Source organism: Ambystoma mexicanum, chromosome 5q, assembly GCF_040938575.1.
Source record: "Ambystoma mexicanum isolate Mex_15411 chromosome 5q, UKY_AmexF1_1, whole genome shotgun sequence".
In the NCBI taxonomy this organism is placed as follows: domain Eukaryota; kingdom Metazoa; phylum Chordata; class Amphibia; order Caudata; family Ambystomatidae; genus Ambystoma; species Ambystoma mexicanum.
Genome location: NC_090933.1, coordinates 789177818 through 789190806, shown reverse-complemented (window position 1 = coordinate 789190806; position 12989 = coordinate 789177818).

Sequence of the window (12989 nt, the reverse complement as noted above, 5' to 3'; positions counted from 1 at the left end):
GGGAACACATCATAGTGGAGACTCCACACCAGCCTCTGCAATATCTCCAAAGTGACAGAATCCGTGCCGGAAATGTGAGTAATTCCGGAATTACTTCCTGGATTCTGTCAATGCAAGGCTTTCCTGTGGAGGTCAGATATGGCCAAAACAAGAAGAGTCCCCTCGCGCAAGGTCTGGCTGACTTGCATGATTGTGCCAGAGAAAACTGTCTCGAGGACGAAAGTCTAAAAATCAAGGACAACACGGAGGCATACCTTAATTCCCCACACAAAGTCTTTGAAGAGGACAAGTGTGAGGGAATGCCCACTGTCTATGTGGATGGATGCTCTTACCATGTTGACAACGACGGGGAGAAAGAACTGGTGGCCGGCGTAGGGAATGCATGGGTGAATGAGTCCCCAGAACCCTCCGCTGGATACAAAATTGGTCCCCGAAGTAGTCAGGTGGCAGAATTGATGGCTGTGCATCAGGCCATCCTCACTGCAGTCCAGCATCAACTCCACGAACTGGTCATAATCACAGATTCGGATTATGTACGGAACGGGTTCGTGGAGCACCTGGTTAATTGGAAAGCCAGAGGCATGTTATGTGCTAACAACAAACCCTTGAAACATGGGAAGTTGATCCAAAACATTGATGATCTGGTCACCTCGAATGAGATGACCATCCATTGGAAAAAGATCAAGGGTCATTCCAAAGTAGAGGGACCAGACAAAACTGGAAATGACTTAGCTGATCAGCTGGCCAAAACCGGGCCATCCAAGTGGATCTAATTAAGATTGAGTCCCTGTTGGGGGAAATCCAGGTCACTGCTATCACTAGGTCCCAGACAAATGCTCACAACGACCTTTCAATTGCACAATTGAGTAAGGAGACCCCTGATGCTGATTTGATTACCGCTCAGAAGGGGGATCCAATAATTGGTAAATTTTACCAGCACCTTGAGGACCCTGAGAATTTTCCCCTGACGGATACCGATTACAATGGGAAAGAGGACCTAAGGGTTTTGATGAAATGTCCAAAGATGTTCCGGATCCAAGACGGTTTGCTGGTAAGGAAATCCAAAGCTGGCCACGATCAGTGGGTGGTTCCTACTTCATTCCGAAGCCTGATGTTAAGTCACGCCCATGATGCGGCCACCGCCGGTCATAGGGGCTTTCACACAACATTGGAAATCTTAAGAGAGGTTGCATACTGGCCACACATGGGGCAGGACCTCGACCAATACTTGAAGGGGTGTCTTGTGTGTGCACAATTTCAGCCATCATCCCTCACGCACCGTGCGCCTCTCCAAAAGAGGGGGATGACACTGCCATGGTCAGATTTACAAATCGACTTTGTAGGCCCTGTGATTCGCTCTGCTAGGGGGAATAAGTACATGTTGACTGTGACATGCTTGTTTACCAAGTGGGTGGAATGTCTCCCAGCCCCAAATTGCAAGACAGAAACTGCAGCTGCCCTGATGATTAACCACATTTTTTCCCGTTTTGGTCTACCTCAAAGGATTGAGTCAGACAGAGGTAGCCACTTCACCAGTGAAGTAATGACAAAGATGTGGGAGATACTGGGGGTCAAGAGAAAGCTACACATTGCTTACAGGCCAGCTTCGTCTGGGGCAGTAGAGAGATATAACCGAACCATTGTGAGCATATTAAAGAAGTTTGTGGCAGATTCTGGGCCAAGTTGGGATATCCGATTACCTCTGGTCCTAATGGCCATCAGATCTACCCCTTCATCTGCAACCAAAATGTCACCATTTGAGTTGATGACTGGGCGCAAGATGGTGCTTCCTCAGCATTTGCTCTACAGGACCCAAGAGCAGACACTGATAAATGCCTCCACAACTCATGAGTATGTGGAGAATTTAAGGAAACACCTTCAACATGCTTTTGCTTATGCTCAGCGGAATCTAGAAAGATCAGCTGATAGCATGAAGACCCACTACGACCTGAAGACTTCCAGGAAGGAATATCAGGTGGGGGACCGGGTCTATCTATACAATTTCCAAAGGAACCAGGCCAAACAGCGAAAGTTTGTGCCTACATGGAAGGGACCCTTTGAGATTATAGACAAAATCTCCCCTGTGGCCTACAAGATCCGTATCCCCAAAGGCAGTTTGGCAGAGGGGGAAGACAAGTGGGTCCACATTAACCAGTTGAAGTGTTGCCATCCCAGGCACACTCTGCAACAACTGGAGGAATCCTCTGGAATCCTAGAGGGTACTGTCTCAGATTAATTCAGTTCTAACTTAAAATATCCTACATATCGCCTATCAAATTCTGAGTTTCTCAATGTTGGTGTTTTTGTGTTGAAGGGAAAAAGAAATGTGCATGTTCATATGTTTTGACTATAAATTTATATGCCACCCCACTATATCAATGGTGGGGGAAAAATGTCCATGAATAGGTATTGCCGCTCTTCCTTTGTCGTCCTCGGAGAAAGAAAACCTGGAGACGGGCCAAGGAGGATGATCCGGAGACCGGGAGCAGAGACGCGGGGGGCCCAGGGTACCGCCCAATATTCCCATCAGGACCGGTGAGGAGAACCGATCGATCAGGACCGGATGGAGGAAAAGATGCTGAACTGTGCCATCTATTGGAAGAAGATGAGGAAACATCCCAGGTCTTGCGAGTCCCATTAGTGAAATAGAATGGCCATCGCAAGAGGGGGGCTTGTGGGATGTTTTTACCCATGCATCCAAGCCCTACCTCAAAAACTGTGTAGTACTGGCATTGAAAACATCATGATGGCCAGAGCTTCCCAGAAAATGCCCAGGGAAGTGCATGAAGAATAGGCTGCCACCCATTTTGCCGATGTTATGGGCACAGAAGGGCACTGCCTAAAACCACCATTGGACTACCCACACAGTAGTCTGAAACCATTGGGAATGGCAATGCTGATTGCCAAAAGCAACCTAGAATTGTGGGGAATTCATTTTCTTAAATCCCAAAAAGGGGTGCAGTACCAGTACTCACCACTATCAGAAAGCCGGCGTTTTAAAACCACCAGATTTTGTTTAAAACTGAATAAATGAACCCAAGGCAAGCCAAAGAAAGACTTACTGAGAGGTGGATACAATCTAAAGTTATATTCTGAAGTGACTTGAAGGTTTATAACAAGACTGGCTGAGCTGTGGATTTCAGCAGTTTAAGTAAATTTGGACTGAAAGACACTAAAAACCTAAATGTTTAAAACAAATGAGTGACCTACTTTTGAGTGTCACATAGGTTGCAATTGTTTAAATGTCATAGTTTTAAACTTAGAATCAGCATCCTAGCTGCATATGTAAAAAAATTGTCTTGACTTAAACTGGGGAACAAAAGTGACATTAGCTGGGGCCTGGTTTAAGGAACTGAATTCTGCCCACAAGCTACCCCCGACAGGAGTTGAGACTTGCACAACAGCTGTGTTCCCAGGCCTAGCTGCCCTTTTGCTGCTCCCACCAAAAGGGATATGACACTTCTCTGATTGAATTACCTGGGCTCTGCAGGAAATTGAACAAAGCCATGTCCTGACTCAGGCAAATGTTTTATTACGGGGGCCGTAAAAAGTGGCTTCCTCCTGAAGGAAAGGGGAGGAGCACTGCCTGTGAGAGCAAGCTGGCTTGGCAGAACTGGAAAAACCAGAAATTCAACCTTGTGCTGGGGGGAAACCACACCCCTGTAGCCAGAATATGGTTTTAGAAAAAGATGAATAACTCATAGTACGGACTTGTGAAAATTATTTAAATGATACCATAATTCTTGTGATTTTTCTGCCCACATTTTAAGAGGTTTTTAGAACCGGTGGCATGATCTGGGGGCAAACTAGCAGTTAAGAGGGTGTTACTTAAAATGTATGCATGTTAAAAATCTGACATTTCATCAAGTAATGTCCATACCCCTTGCGCACATGTGTATAAATTTGGGGTAATGTCCGATATTGCGAAACCAGTTAAAAAGTGCAAATGTCGCCATTTCTGAATGCAAGCTCCCAGGAAGAGCAGATTTGGACAGGGTATACCTCCTGTGATATGTGAGGGGTGCATGTAATTTTAAACAAATGTGTACCTGTGAAAATATGTCTTTTTGAGCAAATATAGATTGTGTGTAAAGTTGACAGGGGTGGGTTCTCTGTACCATAAACAGACTTCATCATGATGACACTTCATTTCATTCCCCCAATCAAGGGGAAGAGGATGAAGTGGCCAATGACAAGTGGAGAGGGGTAGAGCCTAGTGATGCTGCACACACACCCATTTTCAAAACACATAAAAGCAGACAGTCAGGACAGATAGGGACTTTCAAATCCATTTGCTGCGGGACGCTCTGCCGGGAAAATCCATACTTTACCTCCATCAATCTCTAGAGAAAGCTGTGCAGAAAGATCCAGACTTCAAATCTATCAATATCCAGAACCAGAGACCCAGACCACTGTTAGCAGAACCAGAGAGCTGACCCAGATCACTGTGAAGAGCAGAGACCAGACCAGAGTCCAGTCTAAAACCTGACCAGATCCGTGGCGAGGCCCATTTAATTCAAGAATATAATGTGAGTACCTAGCAGAACTGTGCAGACCCAATCTCTTAGTTAAAATAATCTAATCCAAGCTATTTTAATCTAAGTAGAACTGCCTCCTAACTGTCACCTGTCATTTGTAAAGCTGTCACCTGTCATTTTCTAGTTGCTAGCTGTCACTTGTCTTTTTGAACTTTAAAATTTAAAATCTGAAAAACGACCTTTACCATATCGCTCATATCTCCGTGACCGTTTGTCTTAGAGACTTGCAGTAACTTTCCTCTGAAAGCTGGGAATCGTAGCTTTCCTACGAAGCTAGAACCGCATTCCTACCCCCGATAATTTTGCCGCAATCGCGAGAAACGCACTCGCAAATTTGCCACGATTTGCAAATTTCTCAACGTGTGAAAACAGCAGTTTTCTTGCTTTCAGTTGCCAAAAATTCGTTTAACCTGCTACTTACTCCTAGATCCTTGCTAAAGTGACCCTGGACTAATATTAACTTGATACCACTCACCCTGAACCTCTAGAGGGAATTAAAATCATTTTAGCATATTTTTCACTTCATTGCCAGCACATATAAAAGCATTTTGGGCCTGTGTTTCCAACTTCTGTAGTGTAAGCTTGCTGGGGTGAACTGAATTACATTTGATTGCATTTCTGAGAACTGTGTGCTTCCCTTCCATTTCCTTGCATTGCATAAAGGGGGGAGGGGATTGCCAGAGAAAAGTGATTACATTGTTTTGTTGAAAGCATATTGAGTATTTTCTGTACTGCATTTTCATTCCACCTTGCATCCATTTGAAACCATAAAGTATTGTTGCTATCTTACCCATCCTATAACCACTCATCATTGATTATAAAGAAGTGTGCTAGTGCCAGACTATCCATTATTGATTACTGCTCATATTAAGTGTGATGTCCAATTATTAATTTATTATAAAGTGTGATATATATCTATATTGTTTAAATTCTCAAATAAACCTTTTAAATTGCAAAACAGAACTACTTCTTGGCTCAGTGGGGTCAGGGGGATTCCTAGAGAGGGGTGTTATATAGGGGTAGTCATCCAGAACGCATGAACTGGACATAAAGATATATCAATAAGGGTTTCCATTCAGTATCCCAGACTAGGCATTGACTTAGCTGTAGTGTTCAATTGAATCCTCTTACAGCATCATGGTAAAAAGTTCTACATTAGTGGTTGAATGTGGAGTTGTTCTGTACATGCAAAGAGTCTCTTTGAGGGCATCTCTCCATAACAGTGAGTTGGCTATAGCCAGTTGAATCTCCAAAGCAACCCTTACATTCCAAAACAGAATGGCATTTCCCATAAAAGATAAGGAAATGCCATCTTCTTTAAAATAAACAGCATTACTGGAATCAATATTCTCATTATTACAGAAGAACATACCAGCTCTAAGCATGAAGGCACACATGCCTCGGATGATTACACACCTAGCATTGTTTTGCTGAGGACAAAAAACTGAACTACTGTCCCATATTGCCCTAGGTACTAATCCAGAAAAAATTACTTTGGCATTTGGAAGGATGTTCATTACTGCTTGAACCAAGTGTTCCAAATCTGCCAACAAAGTAGGGGCAATGACATAGCCCAAATGGAAAGCACCATAGTGCAAAACTACCACATGGGGACTGTTGATCCTTCCCATATCATCACAAACTTGTACGATTCCCTGTACATTGCAATCAGGCACAGTGCTCCGCACCACCTCCACTCCTTTAACATCGAAATTCTTTGCAACAGGCTTGCATTGAGCATACTGTTGTAAACCATGCACAAACATATCTCCGAGCACCAACACCCTGACTTTCTCCACTTCTGCCCTCTTCACTACACACAGTCTCTTTGAACACAAATCCACAACCTCAACATCTGATTGGCTGATCCGTACAGTCTTCTTTCCATGCTGGATTTGCTGGAAAACCGCGGATGTAGCATGCCCTGTCCGCAGACCGCGTAACTCTTAGACAGCCCTTCTACCATTTCCACTTCATTCTCTGTGCCATTCCCTCATTGGATACAGCTAAGTAGGCACACAATACGGAGAACGTCCTCAGAACACCCCCATTTTGTTTATTTTCGAACATTTCAAGACACCGCAAGTGTTCTTAGAACACATAACTTGCCAGCGAACAATACGGACAACGTCCTCAGAACACCCCCATTTTCTTTATGTACGAACATTTCAGGACACCACGAGTGTTCTTAGAACACTTTCAACTTCACACCGAATCCATTCTGCTTATTTACGAACATTTCAGAACAGCCGTTTTGTCCGCAGACAAATCGAACACAACAAAAGCATCTAGCACATAAAAAAATACAACATTGCACCTATCTCATACTCCCACACCCTCCCCAAACACTCTTACACACTAACACACTCCACTAAATACAATTTTTAATCCAAGTTTCACCGCGCTGTCCGCGGTCGTCCGCGAATACAAGATGGCGTGCGCCACAGAAAATCTGACACGCTTCACGCACCACGCCGTCCAATCAGCGAACATGTCAGATGTCCGCGGACATCGCGCAAGCCGCTCGGCCAATCAGGGCACTTTCCGCGGAGCGAACAGGGAAGTCCATCCGCAAAGCGAACAGAGATATCACTAATTTTTTTGCCTTACATTTTGGTAATTTAAAAAAAAACTACTGGACGGATTTACACCAAATCTGACAAAAGCACGCTTTCGGGACCAAGTACCCGCTCCTGCCGCAAATTTGGTGTAAATCCATCCAGCGGTTTGGGCTGTAGGCGTGCGCAAAGTTTTTTCCCATTATGTCTATGGGAAAAAACAAAAGTTTTGGGACCCCCCCTAAAACTTTGCCCCCCCCGGCCCAAACCTCTCCAAACTTTGCGAAAAAAATTCCGATTGGGCCATATACTTTTTTTTTGCAAAGTTTGGTGAGGATTCGTCCAGAGGGAGCGAAGTTAAAAGCCACCCAAAAAATGCTCTTCCTATGGAAACACCAACTTAACCATAACTACATGGATGCTACTGCGTCCATGTAATATATATATATATATATATATATATATATATATATATATATTCAGTAAAAAAACGTTGTTAAATGTACGTTATGGTTAAGTTGCGCTACTAAAAACCTATGAAATTCAGTGAAAAAACTTTGTTAAAGGGACGTTATGGTTCAAAGTAAAACCGAAAAACCCCTGAAATTTGGCAGTTATGGTAAGATAAGCAACCATAACTCGCGCCACCGTGCACTGCTAACACTAACACCCAGGACATCAAAGATGACATCACAAATGTCATTGATGACATCACTGATGACATCACATGTCTGGCTCTCCTTTTTTCCCTTTACTGACATATCTAGGCCACATAGTTTTCTTCAGTAACAGTCAGGAAGTAAAAATTGAAAAGGTAATATATTTGTAGAATTAGGGTCAAGTCACATCATATGAAAGATATACATAGCGGAAGACACAGGCTTGAAAGAGAGCAATCCTTTCTGTGCATGAAGATAATCATTAGGGTTATCAGCACGTTCCCATAGTTTTATTTTTATTACTCTACCTTCCCTGTATATGCTCATATTTGTATACATTATACTCACTCTCCTTTCCTTTGGGTGCAGTCACATCATGTGATACACATACATATGGTAAGTAGCAGCTTTGAAACAGAGAAATAGTTTCTCTGCATAAAGACAATCAGTTAGGTTATGAACTCTTTCTGCTACTACTTCTGCTTTTTTGTTTACTTCACTGTCCCTGTATATATTCATATTTGTATGTGTTGTTGTCTCTTTGTGTTTTGTCTGTAATAATTATGTATTAAGTGGGTTTTATTATCTACTTATTACATGTTTCACAGTACACAAAACTCTAATAAGAAAGCAGCTATCATTTCAGTATTCAACATGGCAAGATTATGAATATGGCACCTTCATCATGTATGCTGCACACACTGCCTATGTTTCTGCATGAGTAGCTTAGTATACTGGATAGAACTTCATAATAGAATGCTATTTATATCAATGCATTGCTTAATGCACTAATTAGCTCATGATATTTATCCCAATGATCCTTGACAGTTTTTGGTCAGCATTATAAGAATCCCTTGTACAGAGTTTTCATGAAAAGTAAATGCACATGTGATGTCATCAGTGATGTCATCAATGACATTTGTGATGTCATCTTTGATTTCCTGAGTGTTAGTGTTAGCAGTGCACGGTGGCGCGAGTTATGGTTGCTTATTTTACCATAACTGCCGAATTTCAGGGGTTTTTCAGTTTTACTTTGAACCATAACATCCCTTTAACAAAGTTTTTTCACTGAATTTCATAGGTTTTTAGTAGCGCAACTTAACCATAATGTCCCTTTAACAAAGTTTTTTTACTGAATTTCATAGGTTTTTAGTAACGAAACTTAACCATAATGTCCCTTTAACAAAGTTTTTTTACTGAATTTCATAGGTTTTTAGTAGCACAACTTAACCATAATATCCCTGACTTTAAATACATGTAACATAGAACATACTGAACACCTAGCTAGTGATTTCGATGTCCGCGGACTACCACCATGTCCGCGGACATATCGAAAAATCTTAGCGTGATGAATGTAAATTTAAATAGTGTGCCCCATTTCCCCTTTGAGGTTGGCTCTGAAAAGAGCCATTTTTCTGGGTTTTTTGCAGATGCTTGACAGACACCTGTTATTTTGTATTTTTTTTCTTCTTACTTTACTCCTAAAAGCTTCACATAACCTTCTCCAAAGCACCCCTTACATTCCAAAACAGCATGCCATTTCCCATAAAAGATAAGGAAATGCCATCTTCTTTAAAATAAACAGCATTACTGGAATCAATATTCTCATTATTACAGAAGAACATACCAGCTCTAAGCATGAAGGCACACATGCCTCGGTTGATTACACACCTAGCATTATTTTGCTGAGGACAAAAAACTGAATTATTGTCCCATATTGCCCTAGGTAGTAATCCAGAAAAAAATACTTTGGCATTTGGAAGGATATTCATTACTGCTTGAACCAAGTGTTCCAAATCTGCCAGCAAAGTAGGGGCACTGACATAGCCCAAATGGAAAGCACCATAGTGCAAAACTACCACATGGGGACTGTTCATCCTGCCCATATCTTCACAAACTTGTACATTTCCCTGTACATTGCAATCAGGCACAGTGCTCCACACCACCTCCACTCCTTTAACATCAAAATTCTTTGCAACATGCCTGCATTGAGCATACTGTTGTAAACCATGCACAAACATATCGCCAAGCACCAACACCCTGACTTTCTCCACTTCTGCCATCTTCACTACACATAGTCTCTTTCAAGACAAATCCACAACCTCAACATCTGATTGGCTGATCCGTACAGTCTTCTTTCCATGCTGGATTTGCTGGAAATCCCCGGATGCAGCACGCCCTGTCCACGGACAGCCGCGGTGTCCGCGGACCGCGTAACTCTTGGACAGCCCTTCTACCATTTCCACTTCACTCTCTGTGCCATTCCCTCATTGCATACAGCTAAGCAGTCACACAATACGGAGAACGTCCTCACAACACCCCTATTTTGTTTATTTTCGAACATTTCAGGACACCGCAAGTGTTCTCATAACACATGCAACTTGCCAGCGAACAATACGGACAACATCCTCAGAACACCCCCATTTTCTTTATGTACGAACATTTCAGGACACCGCGAGTGTTCTTCTGGCTCACTCTTTTTTCTTTTGCTGACATATCTAGGCCACATGGTTTTCTTCAGTAACAGTCAGAAACTAAAAGTTGTATTTTATTTGTAGACGTATCCTACAAGTAGGTTCTTATAGTAATTCCCTTAGAGTCCAGTCACACAATATGAAACATATACATAGGGGAAGACACAAGCTTTAAAGACAGCATTATTTTCATGCAAATAAATGATGATTTCTGTGTTTCAAAGCTGCTATTTACCCTATGTATATGTATTTTGGTATGTGTTCGTGTCTCTTTGTGTTTTCTCTATAGTAATGCAATTATGTAATACATGGGTTTTATTAGCTACTTATTACATATTTCACAGTACACAAAAATCTATTAAGAAAACAATTATCATTTCATTATTCAACATATTAATATTATGAATATTATACATTCATCTTGTACGCTGCACACAATGCTATGTTTCTGCATTAGTAGCTTAGTATACTAGATAGAACCTCATAATAGAATGCTATTTATATCAATGCATCGTTCAAAGCACTAATTAGGGTATGATATTTATTGCAATGATCCTTGACACTTTTTTCGCAACATTATAATAAGAATCCCTTGTACACATATTTCATGAAAAGTACATACACATGTGATGTCATCAGTGAAGTCATCAATGACATTTGTGATGTCATCTTTGATGTCGTGGGTGTTAGTTTTAGCAGTGCACAGTGGTGGCGCGAGTTATGGTTGCTTAGCTTACCATAACTGCCGAATTTCAGGGGTTTTCGGTTTTACTTGGAACCATAACGTCCCTTTAACAACGTTTTTTTCACTGAATTTCATAGGTTTTTAGCAGCATAACTTAACCATAATGTCCCATTAACAAAGTTTTTTTTATTAGCATGCAAACAATATACAAAGATGGAGTGTAAAAAGCAATTTCCCAGAGATGGCTGTACACAGAATGTTGCAAACTAAGAATTTATGGTTGTTTACAGTGAAGGTCAGCTGCTTCCATTTTTTGCTTGCGTGCCGGAGAGGCCCACGACTTGTACTATAAGGTTCTATTGTTTTTTTACCTTGACAGTCAGGGATCGTGCTGAAAGACTTCTTTTGAAGGAGTGTTGCAAAAACGTAAAACACGATAAGGATGAAATTTCTGAAACGAAACCACTTTTATATATTATATCACTATAAGAAAGATCGTTGGCACAGATGGAGTCGTATTTTGGGACTGCACTACGCTTAGACAATGGAAAATGCCAATATAATGTAAGTAACCCTTTAGATTATTTTATACCGGAATATAATAACAATAGCGCGGCGTTAAAGCCTGGTTAAATTGTACTTGTTCGTTCAATGTGGCATAGTGTTTTCTACCGTGCACTATCACTGCCGAATTGGTCCCCTGTCACTTAGAGTGCTCTGAAAAAGGCAGAGGACAGAGGGTGGGTTACTGGGAATAAGTTAACATACTCCGTTGCACTATCCTCGCTAGCAAATAGTTTCATGCCCTAATAAATAAAATGAATATTTTTAATGAAGATCGGCTGGTGAGACTAATTTATGTTTTTAAAACAGGTATGTCCTTCCGTATTGTCAATGCCACGATTTTCAGACCCCAGCCGATGGTTTCTTTAACTGCCAGGTGCAGCTCCTTGTAAGCAACTTCATGACCCTCACCATTTTATGGGACAATCGCCAACGACCAATATGCCCTTACGCAGTACTAGCGGCTAGAAGCAACATACCAACCATTATGGTGGTCTAATGCCTCGTTGTTGGAGCAGCCTTCCAATTATCAGTGCAACCATTTGTTTCTTTTATCATAAACCAACAGCCTGTGTACCCTAATGCCTCATTGTGGGAGCAGCCTTCCGATTATCAGTGTGACCATTTGCTTCTTTTATCATAAACCAACAGCCTGTGTACCGCAAAGGAACAGCACGTGGCTCAAGATGAACTTTTGCTGATCGACAGCAAAGACAAATGCAAATCGCTGAATATTCTCTAAACATTTGATGTCAAATAAATGTACTTTACGAACTGCACAATATTGCTGTTTGCTTTTAAATCACAGTTTCATATTCCGAATTGTGGCGCGCTGTGTTGTGAGATGATGTGTGTTGTTTTCCAGGTTCAGTGTAAAGTTGCGTAGGACTGGAGACGACTGAGCGCGTTTGGCTACGCACCCTGTAACATCACGGAGAGAGGTGGGGAATATGAATGCTTTGATAATGTCAGGCTTCGGGGAGGGACATATGATTTAGTGTTGCAAAAGCAGGTCAGCCAGGTCGATGGCGCAAGTGAAAGGATTATCACATAATGTCGGCGCACAGCAGCCTGATTTATCGTTTCTTTAATGGACAAAAAGTCGGGTAAGGCCCATAGGAAATTGTATTATCAGCGGACATAAGGAGGGTTGTTAGAACACTTTCAACCTGACAACGAACAATACGAACAGCGTTCTCAGAACACCCCCATTTTGTTTAATTGCAAACATTTCCGGACACCGCAAGTGTCCTTAGAACACATTCAACTTGCCAGAGTACAATACGGTCAGCGTCCTCAGGACACCCCCATTTTGTTTATCTATGAACATTTAAGGACACCGCGAGTGTTCTTAGCTCAATTTTAGCTTGCTTGCGAACAAAACGGACACATACTCCGTCCTCAGAACACCCAACCATTTAGTTTATTTACAAAATTTCAGAACAGTCGTGTTGTCCGCAGACAAATCGAACACAACAAAAGCATCTAGCACATAAAAAAAATACAACATT